This window comes from Pararge aegeria, chromosome 23, assembly GCF_905163445.1.
Source record: "Pararge aegeria chromosome 23, ilParAegt1.1, whole genome shotgun sequence".
Taxonomy (NCBI): Eukaryota; Metazoa; Arthropoda; class Insecta; order Lepidoptera; family Nymphalidae; genus Pararge; species Pararge aegeria.
This window is the reverse complement of record NC_053202.1, coordinates 9,940,215-9,958,974: the sequence shown is the minus strand read 5'-3', so window position 1 is coordinate 9,958,974 and position 18,760 is coordinate 9,940,215. Positions and strand designations below refer to the sequence as shown.

The window sequence follows — 18,760 nt, the reverse complement described above, 5'->3', positions numbered from 1 at the left end:
ATATTATAGTATATAATTAATGTAAACATGTATAAAAATTTCACCCCCAAAGGTGTTCAATAGGGGCTTAAAGCTTTTTGTTTCAACGCAGAAAGAATTCAGGAAATATCAGTTCGATTTCAATTCTCGTGAAAAAAAAATGTGTTTCAATATATTGTTTATGTGTTTTAATATATCTAAAGAGGGCACCTCCTATCTCCCTCCTCTAAATACCCAAACTAAGAACCACCACTGTTGGCTTTGTTAGACGCCCGGGGAACCCGTTGTATACCTCCCGGACGAAAACACACACACCGAATCGTTTTCAAGCGACATCGTGCCGGAACGCTACATCGCTAAGCGTCACGTCTTTATTGGTTGGTTGGTAACTAGCCACGGCCGAAGCCTCCCACCAGACAGGGGGAACTGCTTGTCGTAAATATGCGTTCTTGTCCGTCTGAAATTTAATGCAATAATTCATCTGCGCCCAAAGTGATAGTATTTTTACACAGCCGTAAAGCCGCCGGGAGTTTGATGTATTTTATCACCAATCCATAACGTGAGAGATCATAAAAGCCGCCATATTTCAAATGTGTTAATATATGAGAGAGCAGCTTACGGCAAACGCGGAGGAAAATACAGGTGCCTATATAAAATATTATATTATTATTTATATAAACCTTTGGGATATGAGCTATTTATTATGATGAAAATAGGTAGCAATAGAATAAAACTAAGTATATTTTAAAATATAAATATAACCTAAAATAAATGATTTAAAAACTAAATAAAATCTAAAACGTCCTCGAAACCACCGCAGCGAGGCACAGTTCCTAAGATGCTGGCAGCATTGCCCCTTTGGATGGCCAAACTAATTCGTTGGCCAAGGTAACTGCCCGCTCTAGGATCACCGGTAGACTCGATAACCCTTTTCGATAATTCTTTGAAAAGGGCTCTTGCCTCCGGACCCCACGGACCCAAAGTCTCTACTCCAAAAGAAGAAGAAGAAGAAGCAGCCGCACCTACCATTGACGAAGTGGCCTGGATGTGTGATGCAGCTAGGGTATCAACACAAGTTGCATCCCACAGAAGTGACCTTCCAAGCCTCCAAGGTATGAGCGTCATACCATCAGGTCTCTTGCCATCGCTCCGCGCCAAACCAATAGGTTCTAATACAGCTGGTACGTGAGCGGTGGCAAGAGAACGTCGGATGATGTCGTTGATGGTGCTATGGCGAGAGAAGCGACCAGCGCTTCTTGAACAGGAGAGTCCATGGTGACCGTAGGTGTCAACGCTGTTACCGCAGTGGCATCGATGAGGATCGAATTATAGAGGCGCCAAGCCTAAGACTAATCACCACCGACAGAGTGTAGTGGTCTAACATAGTGCCCAGGTTAGCTGAAGGGAGAGCATGTAGCCAGTAGCCGGACTCCTTAGCAGAGAGAGCGAGAAGACGAGCACGGTCTCTTTTAGATGGCATTTGGTCTAAAAGTGTGTCAAAAGTTTTATTGCAAATAATGTCGTCCCACTGTCTCTGTGAAGAAAAAGAAACCGGCAAAATACTGGGACTAAGAGATATATATAATAAAATAGCCTAATATAGTACGCCAATGCACACATCGCCATCTAGCCCCAAAGTAAGTGTAGCATGTGTTTTGGGTACTAAGATGACTGATGAATATTTTTATGAATAATATACATACTTATGAAATACAGATAAACACCAAGACACTTAAACATTCATACTCATCACACAAACTATTTCCAGTTGCGGGAATCGAACAGCCTTGGACTCAGAAAGCACTGCGCCAATCGGCCGTCAAACAGATATACAAACTTTCATCCGCTATTCTACACAATGTACCCAGACCCCCGGCGTTTTTGATTAATTTTCATGGCTCTTAAATTACGAAGCGTGATCAAGAGATTAGCACCTACAAATAAAAAATAAAAAAATATATTATTTTTACCCCCAATTTTATTTAGCTTGATTGTTTTTATATTCGACACTACTGCGGTAGACATGTATCGGTCCTCTTCAGAGGGGGTACATCATCTCCGTCCTGCCCAAGGGTCGGAGGTAGCAAAAAAAAGCTTTCCCACCAAGCCAAAAAAAAAGACATGTTTCGGTGCCTACGCCTAAGCGTCTGCATTTGTCTTCGCGGTTTTCAAATTTTGTCAAGCAAATATTACAAACTAGCTGTTTCCCGCGAATTCGTCTGCGTTTGATTTTGTTTTTTGATGTGGCAATTGAGTTGTTGCTCTAAAAAAATTAAAGTAGTCAGTATCGCTAAGCCTTAAATGAGGATAATTGCTGCTGTCCGCTGAGGAGTTCTGTCCTCTATCCCCAACCACAGTTTGGGCAAAATTAAACACAAATTATAACCTCTATAGTACAAAAATAATTGTTTAAATCGGTTATAATTTGTCGAGTTATGGTGTAAAATCGTCAAACACTCATCCTCTCCCAAAGGAAACGAGCTTAATGCTTAATGTCGGGATAAAAAGTATCCTATATTACTTCTAACACTTTCAAGAATATGTGTACAAAGTTTCATGTGGATCAGTTAAGTAGTTTTTACGTGAAAGCGTAACAAACAAACTGCTTGGCAAGGCTTAGCGATACTGAATACATTAATTTTTTTTAGATCAACAATTATTGCGACATCAAAAAACAAAATCAAATGCAGACGAAGTCGCGGGCAACAGCTAGTTTGTAATATTTGCTTGACAAAATTTGAAAACCGCGAAGACAAATGCAGACAATGTCTGGGCCAGAAGCTAGCTAGAAATAATTTGATCTACTTGATACGTAACCTTTATTATTACATAGTAAGTGTTTTCGACCGTATAAGAAACAAGATTACAATCAGAGAGACTACCTCACAAACTAATTACCAAACATAACTTTAATTGTGACTCATTTTACATGTTATTACAAAAAAAAAAACTCGCTTCTAATTTACCTTTAAAATAGTTTTAAATAACGTTACAATATTTCCCATGTTATTTTACAGAACCATGCATCTAATTTGCTTCTAAAACACTTATAAATGATGGTTCAAATATTTCAATTCAATTTTCATATGAGAAAGACCGACGTGATTACCCTTAATTACGTTGTTCCATAAAGCTGCCTATACACAGACACGATTATCGTATGCGAGATTTTATCGCATTGTATCACAAAAACAGATTTCAGAATTTTTCAACCGGACCAACGATTGTTGTGACCATACAATAATATTGACTGAATCCAGCTTATGAGTGTGAAAATTTATCACTCTCACTTATATTTATAGACGGTCGATTGGCTGCAGCGACCCTGCTTTCTGAGTCCAAGGCCGTGGGTTCGATTCCTACAACTGGAAAAAGTTTGTGTGATGAGATGTTTTCAGTGTCTGGGTGTATATATGTATATTATAAGTTTTTATGTATATTAATCATAAAAATATTCATCAGCCATCTCAGTACCCATAACACAAGCTACGCTTACTTTGGGGCTAGATGACGATGTGTGCGTTGTCGTAGTATTTATTTATTATTCATATTTGGAGAACTTACTGTGACGGAGCTCGTCTGGGGTAGTTCAACCGCCATACCTTTTCGTATACAAGCTGCATTGCTCTGTTGCGGACTATAGGGTGTGGTTGCTGGTGTTATTACAGTAAATGAGGCTTAACTCCTCAGGTTGATGGACACGGGGCGGAAATTTGTCGGACGTGTTCATTGCATGCCCTTGAATGTGTTTCTTTGTATAAAGGAAATGGTTTCCCCATCAATTCGGCTATCTGTTTGCCGTAATTTACAACTATATAACATAAATAAAGGAACTATCCAATCAAATCGATCATTTTGTCAAAGCTTATATAATAGTTATAATATTAATTTATTGGAAAATTTGTCAAATTTGACATGTTCAAAACTTTTTGCTATAAGATGCACATGCCTACCAGCGGGACATTAATAGACTAAATGGATCATGACCCTAACCGCTGTATGCGATACAATATCGTATACGATATTCGGGATAAAAAAAAACGTCGTCTGAACGTAGCTTAACACAGCAGTGCCACTATGACAACCAGTGGACAAAATTTTAGTGACAAAACATGATCGTGCAGCTAATGAGGGTTGATAGAATGCGTGCCAACGTAATACGGGTACCTAAATAACTTATATAAGAATTTTAGCAAAAAAACATAGGAATTTTAGCTAACATTAAGTAAAAAAAAAAATAAAAAATCAAAATTGTCTTTCAAAGAGGCCAATTATGACTCATACAGGATTCTGAAGTGAAACTTCTTTAGGCGCGTTAAGCTCTTTTAGGGTGAACAAAAGGCAGGAAACTGGCGTTGCACCACGCTTTCCATGAGCTACGAGTATATATATAATATGTATAATATGTATGCAACGTGTAAATGAAAACATTGTGTACTGTTACCGAGACTTGACGTTGTGAAATCGAAAACCTAATTTATACTCTAAGAAATAAGATACAGCCCTTACATCACCTGCAAAATTAAAATCATGTGACTCCTGTCACCGACACTCGTAGGTACTATGCACTTATCGGTCTTTTAACTTCAATAGGGTTGTCACTTAGAAAGTTTTAAATTCGTTTGTATCGAAAAATAAATATGCTTCTATTGATCTAATTTTTTTACAGGGGGATTCCTTATGAAATATATCTTAACTTATTAATCCGTTAACATTATTTCGTAATTCGGTTACACGTTGTAAATATTTATAGATATAATTTTTACTTGTACCGGCAGTCCCCAAAGACGCATGTTTTTTTATTGCAGTGAGAGAAACACTAGCTGTGCTCGCGGCTAAGCTCGCGTTTATCAAAACCATTATTATTACATATGGTATTTTAAATATTGCGTGGATTCAATAGTATTCTTTGTCTGGTCAATAGTTGTCTTTACATTCCCGGGATAAGTTTTATCCTTTTTTCATTTCCGGGATTTAATCTATATCTGTGACAAATTTCGTTAATATCAGTGCAGGTTTTGAGCCAAACATAAATAACAAACAAACAGACAATATACACTACAGTCGCTATAAGACTGATGTAAAAAGCCATATACTAATTTTGGCCTCGATGGTAGGAGAGCCTTAGCTTAATTGGAAAAAAGCGCTCAGGCCGCGATTGCCAGAGAGTCGAAGGTTCAAATCCTGTCGGTTCCGTAAATTTTTTATATGCTTTTTAAATTTATAAAATAGACAATATAATTGTGGAAGTATTAGTTATAACACGTACCTTTTTGGTTTATCGTTGTATGATGGCTCGTAGGTACGTACCGTAGAAAATGATTTTGGTAAAACAAAACACAGAATAGAGAATACAAAATAAGCAGATACTTAAATAACTCGTAATTTTTCGTTCTTGTTTGACAAAATACTTATTATTCGAATACTTACTATGAAAATATAACGCGAGAGGTTAACGTTTGAAACGGTACAAGGCACTGCTTTGCGTGCTTGTAAACTTGGGAATCTTAATCGGATAGGTCATAGCTATTTGTTTTTTTTTATTCATTTTAATCGAATAACGTTTCTTGCTTGTTTAAGCTACAATGAAGTAATTTATATAAGACGTATATGTAAAATTTGATTGGAATGGACATGACATGGTTTATTTGAAGAATTTGTTAAATATTGCACTCACTCAACGCTTCGCTTATGAGGCGATGCTCCACTCCCGCTATATCAAAGTCAAGGACTTTTCGAAACTAAATATGACTGTATTTTTCTCACATTGCACTTATAGAATAATATTATCATATATATATATATATATCAAGCAAATACATTCGTTTAAACGTATTCGATATTTTTAAAAACAATTATTTTGTTTAAAGTAAAAAAAAAATTAAATTTTAAAAATATTTGAGTACGTCCGGATGTCTGTACGTATGGATCTGGCACTCTCACGACCGTAAAAAATTACGTATCGAAGTTTTTTTCATTTTAAAGTTATATAAACGCAGCGCGCTGTTTGCTATTTAAAATATCTGGGTGATTCGTTGTCGTTTAATTACAATTAATAAAACTAAAAAAAAAATGATTAGTCTTTAGTATGTGTGTCTCTTATGAAAATTGGGTTCGTTCACAATGCTTGCGATAACAATAGGTGTTGCTTTACGTCGAGAATGGCGCAAAATGTTGAAAGTTTTTTTTTTATTCCACCTACGTCATTGATAGTAAATAATAATAATGACAATTAAAAAGAAAAAAACAGTTGACTCGCCCGCATGCGGTGAAAAGTTTCAGATTTTTTTTTTTTGTGAGAAATGAGAGTAACTTAGGTTCAATTCATTGGAACTTTGAGTAGAGATGAAAAATTAATTTTCATAAATCTTAATATATATAAATCTCCTGTCACAATGTTTGTCCGCGATGGACTCCTAAACTACTTAACCGATTTTAAATTAAATTGGCACACCATGAGCAGTCTGGTCCAACTTAAGAGATAGGATAGCTTAGATCTTTAATTATAGTCGCAATTTAATTTTATTGCAAATTATTTGTCTATAATTAATTGACAGTCACATGTTATATATATATATACTACTATACTCATTTAAGGCTTAGCGATACTGAATACTTTAAAAACAAAATCTAACGCAGACGAAGTCGCGGGCAACAGCTAGTACATTTATAGGGTTTTCTTACTACTGAGAAAACAGAAAACCCGATTTGTACTGTTTCATGAGCCAGAGCTTGACCCTAAGTGAGACAGTGAATCCAGACCCAAATAAACTCGGAAAGGAATTAAATCGATATAGAATACTATAAAGAGTACTGCTAAAAGTACAGCGTCATAAAAGCTTGTGTTCATACAAATGCAATGTTCAAAAATGCAACCTAAGCCTGGATACCGATTGCATCCCGCTTTCAACCAATGAATTTTCCATGAGCATCCACTGTTCACTACATTCAGTTTTGTTTGCCACTAGTTTAAGAGTTGGTGAACGATTTGTTGGAGACGTTTAAACCGGTCATAAATGTATGTGTTTAGATAATTTTGCACTTAAACGATACTAGACTATATATATAAAGTGCTTGAGCGAAAAACGTTTATAGTTTAGTGTATTTTGAGATCACTATTTAGATAATTACAACAATCTCAAAAAAGTTTTGGTGAAGTCAGAAGAATTTAAGGTTTATTTTTGATTTAATGAGACATTGATTTACTTTTTTTTACTTTATTTTCATGCAAATATAAATTAAACCATTACATTTCGTTGTCAATTTATTTATTACTTAGACTTTTCAAATTTCCGTCACTAAAGTTAACATGTTATGAAAATTTGTATTTTACTGTTTTAAATAATATTTCAAAAATGATTTTAAGAGGTTTTGTTTAAAGGCTGTGAAAATATGAGCTTTATAGAATAGCCTCTAGCTCCTAGACTATAATAATACATCAGGTTTGTCTAGTAAAGCAACTACATGGGATTGGTATCGCATGTTGCGTCCAATATGTATGAGATTTTTGTCTGCCCGTTTTTCATTCGCGCCATCGTTACATGTCCCGCCAATGCGCTCCTGTTATTAGAAAATGTCTTATTTCACTGGAGTATTGAAATTTTACAGCCAAGCTTTTTTTTTAACTTTACCTGCTTTAAATAACTGGTATTTATCAAAGAAAGCTTTTTTTTCTGTACGAAAGGCTAACATTTTGCCACAATAGCAATCCGTTTTCCTGTGTACTCAAATACTGCATTAGACTGAATGTTGCTGTGAAATAAAGTGCTTATATAGTTTTCTAAATGACTAGACTAATAAAACTGCTGTAAGCACTATGACTATGATGTTGCGCCAAGGTTTGTTTATCTGCCAGGGATTGGAATAGTTTCTTACATGCAATAGGTATACACGAGACGCCTTAATTGAAAAATGTAGCGACTCGCTGCCGTATTTTTGATTTCCATTGCAACTATGAATTTACGAATAATAAACAACTATGACCACATGAACACAAGGTATCGGTCTTACTTTCTAAACACATGTTAGCTCACGTGATGATCGGTGATTAAACATTAATAGTAGACTGTTTGATATAACGTCCCAAAACGCCATTTTTAAAACTACTTGTATATTTTAAATCTAACGTCATTCTATGCCGTTACAGCGTGTAATTTTTATCAATGCTCAAGTTATTGGCATCACTGATAAGATGATAAGTCTGACAGTCATTAAATAGGGCTATTTTAACAAGGACAGTTTGAAATAAATTGGAAATTTTGTGTTTTAAGCGACGTCCCAAAACGCCATTTTTAAAACAACTTGTATTTTTAAAATCTAACTTCGTTCTATGCCATTACATCGTGTAATTTTTATTAATGCTGACGCTATTGGCATCACTGATAAGATGATAGGTCTGAAAGTCATAAAATAGAATTATTTTTACAAGGACAGTTTGAAGTAAAGTGGAAATTTTGTGTTTTAAGCGACTAGATCAACATAGCTTCTGCTCTCAGACTATAATGTTGCACCAAGGTTTGTTTGGCTGCTCGGGATTGGCATCGGTTGTTGCATGCCATATTCATGAGATTTCGTCCGTCCATTTTTTCCATTCGCACCGTCCGGCGCCTTAATTGAAAAATGTAGCGACCCGCTACCGTATTTTTGATTTCCAGTGTGATTCAGTATTTACGACCAATAAAAGCAATCCCCGTACAAGATGTGAATGGGGATAAAAAATCGTTTTTATTGTTCACAAATTTATTACTTTTAAACGCTTGAAGGCTGTAACTTCTGATTCGATTGCTGCAATTTTAAGCGCAAATTTTTTTTAAACATGCCGCTACTAAAATTATTATATAGCTATCAACTTAACGTCATCATAATTAATGTCACATTATATACTGTACAGCAGTAGCGTGCATAGAGGGTATGCCCAGGGTATGCAGATGATATAAAATGAACAAAATCTCCAGTACGAGTTATAAATACTTAACGGTAGGCTTTTTATAACTCTTACAATGCTTATCCTTAAGTTTTTTATAACTCTTTCTGGAGATTTTCTACATTTCATATCATCTGCATACCCTGTGCATACCCTCTATGTACGCCACTGCTGTACAGCTAATATACAACGTGTAATCGAATACATTAAATACTGTTGAAGGGTGCATAAGAATATTTCATAAGGAATCACCCTGTGAAAATATTAAATCAAAAAGCATATTTATTTTTCCATACAAACGAATTCAAAACATTCGAAGAGTTTACTTATGACAACCCTATTGAAGATAAAAGAGCGACACGCGCATCGTGCGTACGCTACGCGACGCCTACCTAATAAAGTGGCATTAGCACTTGTTTTGAATTTTGCATGTGCTGTTGGGGCTATATCTGATTTCTTTCAGTTTAAAATGAGGCGGTATATTACTCAAAAACTATAAGCATTTCGGTTTTACAGAGAAGTTTCAAAACACAGTACATAATGTACTTCTAAAGCAAGTTAAGTATAACTTCGTTTCCATTTACACGTTGTATACTTAGTGTAAAGCATCGTGAGGAAACCTAGATGCTTGAGAGTTCTACATAATGTTCTGAAAGGTGTATGGAGTCCACCAATCCGCACTGGGCCAGCCTGGTGGACTACGGCCTTAATCCCTTTACCCATTGTAGGAGCAGACCCGTGCTAGTGGGCCGGTAATGGGTTGATCTTGACAGCTGACATTTAAAATAAGATTACCATTTACAAATGCAGAATTATAGCTAAACAGAAGGTGTTAAAATCATATAAAACTGGGAAAGTAGTCGCGTGGCCGATATGACTACAGGCGTGATGGAGTGACTACCTCTAATCCCAAGTGACGTCTCAGTCCAATTAGACGTCAGGCATTCGTCTTTCCCCCTCGACCTCCCCTCGCGCTGGCGTATAAATATGAGTGCGAATTTCTAGCTTTCAAATTTTGAAATATAGGCCACTGTTTCGGCCGTGTTCGAGTTTAGATTGATATGAATAATTCTTTTAATGAATGAATGAATGAATAAATAAATAAATAATAAATAAATATACTACGACAATACACACATCGCCATCTAGCCTCAAAGTAAGCGTAGCTTGTGTTATGGGTACTAAGATAACTGATGAATATTTTTATGAATACTATACATAAAAACTTATAATATACAAATAAACACCCAGACACTTAAAAACATTCATGTTAATTACACAAACACTTTCCAGTTGTGGGAATCGAAACCACAGCCTTGACTCAGAAAGCAGGGTCGCTGCCCACTGCGCCAATCGGCCATCGGCGTAATTAATGGTTATACTTTTATTGCACAACACAAACATAATTTAAAAAAGAAATGTATAACAAAACAACGTATACAATTCATCGGGCTTATCGCCTTCTGGCGATTTGTTTGTGTACGTTTTTAAGAATTTGAACTGATTTTCTACTTTATTGAAATAGATCTATCGTAGGCGCTTATGAATCGTTTATACACATCATTGTAATTTTTCACGCGATGGTTATAAGTCACGTACTAGGGGTTCACCCCGATCTAAGACTTCGCGTTGTATACCCTAATCTGTCACCTCTTGTCCCAGTGATGCCTGAGTCCAATTAGACGTCAGGTATTTGTCTTCCCTCCTTGGCCTCCCCTCGGGCTTGCTTATAAATATGAGTGCGATTTTCTAGCTTGATTTTTTTTTTTTCGCTTTACGACAATCATGCCCGTTGGAAAGCAATGACGAGGTCTAGGTTGGAGCACGCTTACGTAGAAAAAGCCTATTCACGCCTTGAAGGTACTCAAATTATACGTGGCTGGAAACAGTTGCCGGGAGGGCGTTCCACATTTTAGCGGTACGTATCAGAAACGTGGATGAAAAACGTTTCGTGCGTGTTGATGGAATATCAACCACATAAGGATGCCACCGCTCAGGGTGTCTCGCTGTTCTGTGGTAGAACGGGGAAGGAGGAACTAGACTGTGAAGTTCCAGAGCACACTCACCGAAGTATATCTGATAAAAATCCGATACACAGGCAACATTGCGTCGGTGCTGGAGACTATGTAGTTTCGCCTGTGTTATCGATTTGTCACATATAATTCTCCAGGCGCGACGATCCACCGAATCTAAAGCTTCAAGCTGGTACTTGGCAGAGCCACCCCACAGGTGACTACAGTACTCCATGCTTGTTTAATTTTTTTAATATAAACACAGTTTCGGCAGTTTTTGAGTTTATGTTGATAAGAATCACTTTTGTTATGTTTTTTCAAGCTCAAACATATTTCTTAATTTAAATTAGCCTATCACAGGCGCTTATGAATCATGCATTGATATTTTTTCATTATTGCCGATGGTGATGGGATCGTCCCAGAGACTTCACCCCGTGAGCCTTAATCTGTTACATTTTATCACAACTTACACCTGAGTCCAATTAAATGACAGGCATTCGTCTACCCTCTTCGACTTCCCTTCGTGCTGGCGGTTTCTCTCTTTGACTTTTTTGTAAGTAAAAATGAGTAGCTATAAATCATGTAATACACATTTTTTAAATCTTAGCGTACGCCAAATAAAGCTATTTTGGGTTACTTTATTGCAAATTTCATAAGGATCTCCGATTGAAAAAAAAAATGTTTAGCCTTTGTTACTTCGTGATAGTTTAGCTTCCTTTTGGCGAGGAAACGGTTAAAGTCGGTCTTCGGTGTCTGTTTGCTACAAACAAATAAAAAACCTTTCCTCTTTATAATATTAGTATAGAACATCGTCAACAGCATCACTTCACGATTGACGTCCACTGCCAGGGTTTTTTTTGTCAAAAACCTACGTCCATAGGTTATTTGTAGTGAGTTCCAAACTCCACGATTCTGGGCCGCTTGTTTCCAGCGCCGTTTACCTCATTGGGGGCCGACCAACGCTGCGTTGCGGGGTTGCTATTCCAACACCTTGGGACCCCAATGTCCATTGGTTGTCCGAGCTATGTGCCCCGCTCATTGCCACTTCAGCTTCGCGACTCGTTGAGCTATGTCGGTAACTCTAGTTCTTTTACGAATCTTCTCATTTTTGGATTGATCACGTAGAGATACTCCTAACATAGCTCTGTCCATAGCTCGCTGAGTGACTCTGAGCCTACAGAGATATACATAGATATTATAAATTTAATGAACTTATACACAATATAATATATACATTATTATATGTAAAAAATGTTTTAACATCGTGTCCTAAAAGTTGGTCTGGACCTCTGGTGACCCAAGAGATGGCGCTTAATTTGTTATGTTTAGTTAGTTTAGTTTAGTTAGTTTAGTTAGTTAGTTATTTGTAAAAATAATTAATTAATAATTATAAATTATAACTAATAATTAATTAATATAATTATAAGTATATCTGGTAAAAATCCGGTACACAGGCAACATTGCGTCGGTGCTGGAGACTATGTAGTTTCGCCTGTGTTATCGATTTGTTATTAATTTAATTAATTAATTAATAATTGTTAGTTATAATTTTTCATAATTTATTCCCTTAGTTTCTGCCCAACGGCTAATTTTTACTTTTAATTTGTTATGTTTATGTGGTGTACAATAAAAGTGTATTCATTCATTCATTCATTCTAGCAATTCAAAGGGGCAATAGCGCCAGAACATTGGGTACCATGCCTATAAGTGAACAGTTGGACGGCTTATATTGATAGTTAATATTAATTTTAGATTGTAATTATTATTAGTCATAACTTAAAAGTCTGATTTTGAATAAAGAAAATTTTAATTGACAAGAAACAAAATTATATGTGAGATTAAAGTTAAAATTCTTAATTCAAATACGGTATTCGTTTAGATATGATTTTCCAAATTTGTTTTGAGTCGCCAAATCCAAAGCAAGGGTGGAAGCGAGTCGGCCCAAAGGGATAATAATATCATAAAGGGTCTACCCTCCAGACGGTTAAACCCTTTCAATGTTAATTTGTCTGTTAATTCTTCACCCACTTTAACTTATTGTTATTGCATTTCGCTTATTTTAAGCGTTCTATTAACTTTTCTTTGGCTTACAATGTCCGATTTCAACTTTTTGTGATAATCCTTATAAATTCAATTTACCTTAGAGACTTATTTAATTAAATAATGTTTTTTTCTGTGATAGATCTCGCTATGCATATCAGTTTTGCTGTGAATTTGTCTGAAGGGCGAGGTTGCCGGTGTAATTACAGCCATATGAGTCTGAACACCAACGCCACCAATGGTTAGTGATAATGGTAGCGGGCTAACCTGTTAGGGAGAATGGTAGTCAGACCCCTAATCGGTTTCTACGCGACATCGCACCGGAACACTAAATAGGTTAGCGGCATGTCTTTGTCGGTAGGGTGGTAACTAGCCACGGCCAAAACCTCCCACCAGAAAAAAAGCTCCCAACATCTAAAACTAATGATAGGGTCACACACTTTAATCTACGCGGGCACAGCTAGTAAAAAAAATGTGTAAAATGATTAATGATTAAATCGTTCTTACAAAGATAAGATGGGAAACAAAGTAACTCTTTTGAATGCTCTTCATAAAATGTACATCGATGAATTGTTCTTAAAAAGATAAGATAAGAAAGAGAGAGTAGTTTCACAATACACAGAAGCTCCATCGGTGAGAAGGGTGCCCTAACAAGGTTTGCTGGGCCATAATCCGTTTAGGGCGTATGATTCATGCATGCGTGGTTTGTGTAACGCTATAACGACCCCCCTCCTTTGTAATGTAGGTTTATTGGATGAAAGTTAGCTTGTAATATCACTGAGTAGCAACTGCTTTGTTGGTGCTTTAGTACGTCCGATTCAAAATTCAACATTCCAATTTCAACATTCTAAATTCAAAATACATTTATTTCAAATAAGCACTTTTGAAACGGCAAGGCAGTCTGTTTTTAGTGACTCTACCACCGGTTCGGAAGGCAGATTCTATCGAGAAGCCGGCAAGAAACGCAGCAACAAGAACAATTTACATTTTGACATTCATTTTTCTATCTAGTGTGAGATGAAAGCGGAGCCGGATGCTTCCAAGCAACCTTATGATTAAGGAATTCACCAATTGTATAGTAATTTCGGTGTAAGAATGTGTTTTAACATAATCTTGAAACTTTTGTATTGGTAGGTTCAAAAATTAGTTTGACGGTTTGATGGCCTAAAAAATATAAAAATTTTATTTTTAATTTTCTACGAGTTAGAGTATGACTGCTATATCACCTGGTGTTATGTGATTATGCAGTCTAAGCTAGAAGATAGCTTACCTGGTATGGCAGTTATACTAAACCGCATATCTCCAATCGGTTTCTAAACGCGACAGCTAGGTACGCATTATCTGCGAGTTGGTCAAACTTCATATCACACTTCTTTTGTTTTTTATTCGATAAAATCTTAGCATCTGACTTCAGTCTAACATGATCTTAATATTGTCTTTAACAATACTGTTGTAGATAAATTAAAGTCATTTAGCTACATCGGCATCTAAATGTTCTAATTATGAAAAAGTAAAATGGCCCCCATTTCAACACACGTAACTAACTGATTTGAAATACGAATATTATTAACTAATGCAAAGGTTGATACCTATACAGCCTGTGTATACCATATGATATAACCACCGTCGGAAGCTCATCTGCTAGCATAATCAATAAGGGGCATACATTTTATTACTACAGAAGACTTGGCTGTGTGGGCTTAATGTCTTTGCCTATAAAATTTCTACGTCGACATCGTCATCAGACAGCTAATTTGAAAATATTCCACCTAACCATTAGTAGTCCCGTTAAAATTTCCGTATTTATTAGAACTCAGGTAAGAACATAACTGTATTAAACAATATATTGATTTAACTTTTATAGTTAGGTATTTAGGCGGTGATAGCCTAGTGGTTAGAGCTTCGGCTTCACTTTTGCCGGGCCGAGTTCGAACCCCCGCACCTCTAACTTATCTCAGTTATGTGCGTTTTAAGTAATTAAATAGCACTTGCTTTCATTGTGAAGAAAAACACTGTGAGGGATGCTGCATGCCTGCGTTCCCCATAATTTTCACAAAGGCGGGTGAATCCGCATTTGGCCAGCTTGATGATCTACGGCTTAAACCTTTCTCATTGTGGGAGGAGATACGTGCTTTGTAGTGGACCGGTAATGTGTTGATGTGATAAGCGAGTTATTTATATTTCTATTATTAGAGATGCAAACGTAGTTACTGATTCTCATAACGTAACAGTTTCATAGTTAGCTCTTATTAACCCTAATCGTTTTCTGCGCAGCATCATAAAAAAAAGAAAAAAAAATACTCAATAAAAAAACTATTAAAAAAAAAATTAATTAATTTTTGTTTTAACTATTATGTATTGCAATGATTGTAGTTTCCTAATTTCACGTTGTTGTAATGGGCCCGAAGGAAGGTGGCGACACTTGTAACACAAGTTACCTTAGTATCACTGTGTTCATAAGGAGATTCCTGCTGTATACATTTTTCTTTATGAAGTAAATAAATGATTATTATTATTATTATTATTATAGCATCATTCTGCATGGAACGATATATTGCTTGGCGGTAGAGAATTAAATAGTATAGAGCCGCGACCAGATCCTTCCACCCCACTAGTTCAGGTAAAACTCAAATATATGGCAACCCTAATTGAAGTAAGCGAGCCCCGCAATTGGTGCATATTTTGCGGTCACGTGAAACAGCCATTACGCTGCGGGCGACCAATGAAAGCTCGAGTTTCAATTCAATTCCAATTTTGAAAATATTCAATTGATGCCTACAACATATTCTGTAATGAATATAAACTTTATACAGAGAAGTGAGTAGGTACGCAATATGCCCTGGAAAAAGTTTAACTGTTTTTTTCTAAAAAGCTTAGTTTTGATGCAACAATTTATTAAAACTGCTTGGAATTTTTTTTTTGTTTCTACAGATAATATACGAAAATAATAGTATCTTCCTGGTTAATTTCTCGTAATTTCTTAAGCTTCTATTACCTACGTGAACTAACAAATTTAAATTTCGACTCTATTTTGTTTTTAGTCGATTTTTTGTTAAATTTCCATAAGGAGACGAGGGATAAAACTTGTACTTATTATATATTTCTAAGTTCTACTGACACGTTTCGTAAAAACTACTTTATATGCAGATATGTATTTTATTGTTTTCATATATTTAACGCACTTACTTATTTTAGGCGTTTGGTCTCGTCAAATAGATAATATTCTAATTTTATTGTTTTTATATTGATTCGATGTCTAAAAATTAATTAGCTACCTACACATTTTTATTTCCTGTCCAAAAGACATACTCTGAAGCCGTGATAGCCTAGTGGTTAGGTCGATTCACGGGACGCTGTAACATTTGAAAGTTACGTGCGTTTTTAATTTAAGCAATTTAAGCACACTATACTCAGCGAACATACAGCGCCCTGCGAGTTCAGTACAACGTGCTGAGGGCGGTGTTGAAGAAGCCACGACGCTGCAGCGCGTCAGAGATGTTTGCGGATGCGCGGGTAGATTATTTCTACGCGATCATCCGCAAGCGTGCTACGTCAATGATGAGCAGGCTCGTGAGCAGCACTAACACCCTCCTCAGTACACTGGCATGCAGGCTGGACAGCTCTCTCTGGGGAAGCTGGGATGGTGTGCACACGCGCTATAGGGGGGGGCTCAGCAGTGGCACTTCACACATGCACAAAAGCACTGCATATCTAAATTATTTTATATGAGTCGAATTGGAGGGGAATTTTTGCCGTTTCATGCAATTTTCCTACTGTATGCATACCCTGGTAATAAACCCAGTGCACGCCACTGGGGCTTAGTTAGACTAGAAGGAATTTTGTGTATAGAATAATGTTGTTTTTAGTTGTTAAGTACTAAAATAGGTTTAATTACATTGTTTTGTTTACACGATATGGACAAATATCCGAAATAAAGATTATTATTATTATTATAAGCATCTCTTGCTACATTACGTTCGCAAGTTAGCGGTTCTTCATTACGTTTTCAAAGGCGTGTGAAGTCTTAGCCGGAGTGGTGGACTACGGTGTCTTTTTCTGAGAGGAAATAACATTATCATCATCATCCGTAGTGGTCCGGTAGGTAGGGGCTACCGGACCACTACGGGACACGGCAGGATGAATGAATGAATGAATGAATACACTTTTATTGTACACCAAAGAAAAAAAGTAGTTACAGAGATATAAATACATATCAAGAGAGTACAATTTGGTAGCCTTATCACCACATAGCGATTTCTTCCAGGCAACCAATGGCCTAACAGGAAAAAACATAGAAAAGAGGTAGGTACAGGGTGATTACGTATCTCGCGACAGGCTTGCGGCAGGCGTAAATCTTGCAATCACTGCTGTCAAACGTCACTTTTCCATACAATAAATAAACAAAGGTGACGTTTGACAGCAGTGATTGCAAGATTGACGCCTATCGCAAGCCTGTCGCGAGATACGTCATCACCCTGGCTGTCTCCTCTCAGAATAAGAAAAGTTTAGGCCGAAGTCTACCAGTTGAGAACGTTATGGAGAACTCTCAAGCATGAAGGTTTCCCCACGATTTTTTTCTTCACAGTCAAATAACATCAGCCCTGTCGTTTTCAGGCAAGTTATGTACTCCGGAAAATATCGCTAAACAATTAAATATAATGGCACGCCAGTCTGAATACTAGGTTATACTTAAGTCCCAATTGGCATTGAAAGCAATATCCTAGTTAATATCAGCATGATCTCATCTCACGGGCCATTTAATGCAAATCGATCTATTACGGAGAACACCGATCATTACCGTGCGCTCGACCAATCACAGCTCGATCCAGCGAATGTAATTTATAGTTTCGAATTTTAAAAAAGTTAACTCCGCCATCTTGTAAGTTATTTTGAAAAGAGAACTCCGTAACTGATGAATTAAGGCGGATACAAACTGTGGTTATTTTATTTTGTTTTTATTTCACATAGCATATTCTCGTAGCACTGAAAACGTCATGTCGCATTATAGGTCGCGTTATAGTTCGCAACGTTCGACGTCCCTGGCACAGTATTGAGCATTGTGGTCTTATAAGTGAGAGATCCGGTGGGGGAAGCAAGTTGGAAATTTATAATATCAGAAGTTTATCTCGTTTGGTGGGAGGCTGTGGCCGTGGCTCACCTTCGGATAAAGGTGTGCCTCCGGAATTTAAAAAAAAATGTTCCTAAATTGAATCGAATGTTCATAGACCCAGAAACTAGGAAGCGACCATGTAATTTAACATTTATTGAAGACATGGCTGTACGGTGATATACCTTTGCCTTTTCCATATGGAAAAGAATAAAGAAAAAAAAAACATTTATTACCTACTTATAGATGTTTTTTTTTATTATAGCGTATTATTATTAGCAATTCATACTTGATGCGACGTTTTAATGAGATTTTTTATTTATTCATACAATTCTTGTGATTCTCATACGTTATTCACGTCGATTAAGTCGTGATTTCAATTACAAAGATAAGATTTGAGTGCCTTTAAGACTGCGGGTAATTTTGTGTAATCGCTTACAACCAGATGCCATTTTGTGATAAAGTTGTTCGAATGAAATTTGAATAGGTTTTTGTGTGATTGCTAATTTCGTTGATTCTTTCTCAGTTTTACTTTTTACGGTGTTTGTGAACAGTTCAGAAAAATAGAACCATGCTAATATTATGATTTACAATGATTGTTGAATCGTAAAATGGTGTTGGAAAAGTTGTTTCTTGCCGGCTTCTTCTCCGTAGAATCTGGCTTTCGTACAGGTTGCAGAGTCACTACAAACGGACAGA

At 36.5% G+C, this 18,760-nt stretch overlaps 1 protein-coding gene across 1 annotated transcript in view; it reads left to right on the top strand.

Annotated features, from left to right (window-relative positions):
* Positions 1-18,760, top strand: part of LOC120634279 (T-cell leukemia homeobox protein 2) — a 69,914-nt gene that overhangs the window by 22,434 nt on the left and 28,720 nt on the right. The window lies entirely within an intron of this gene.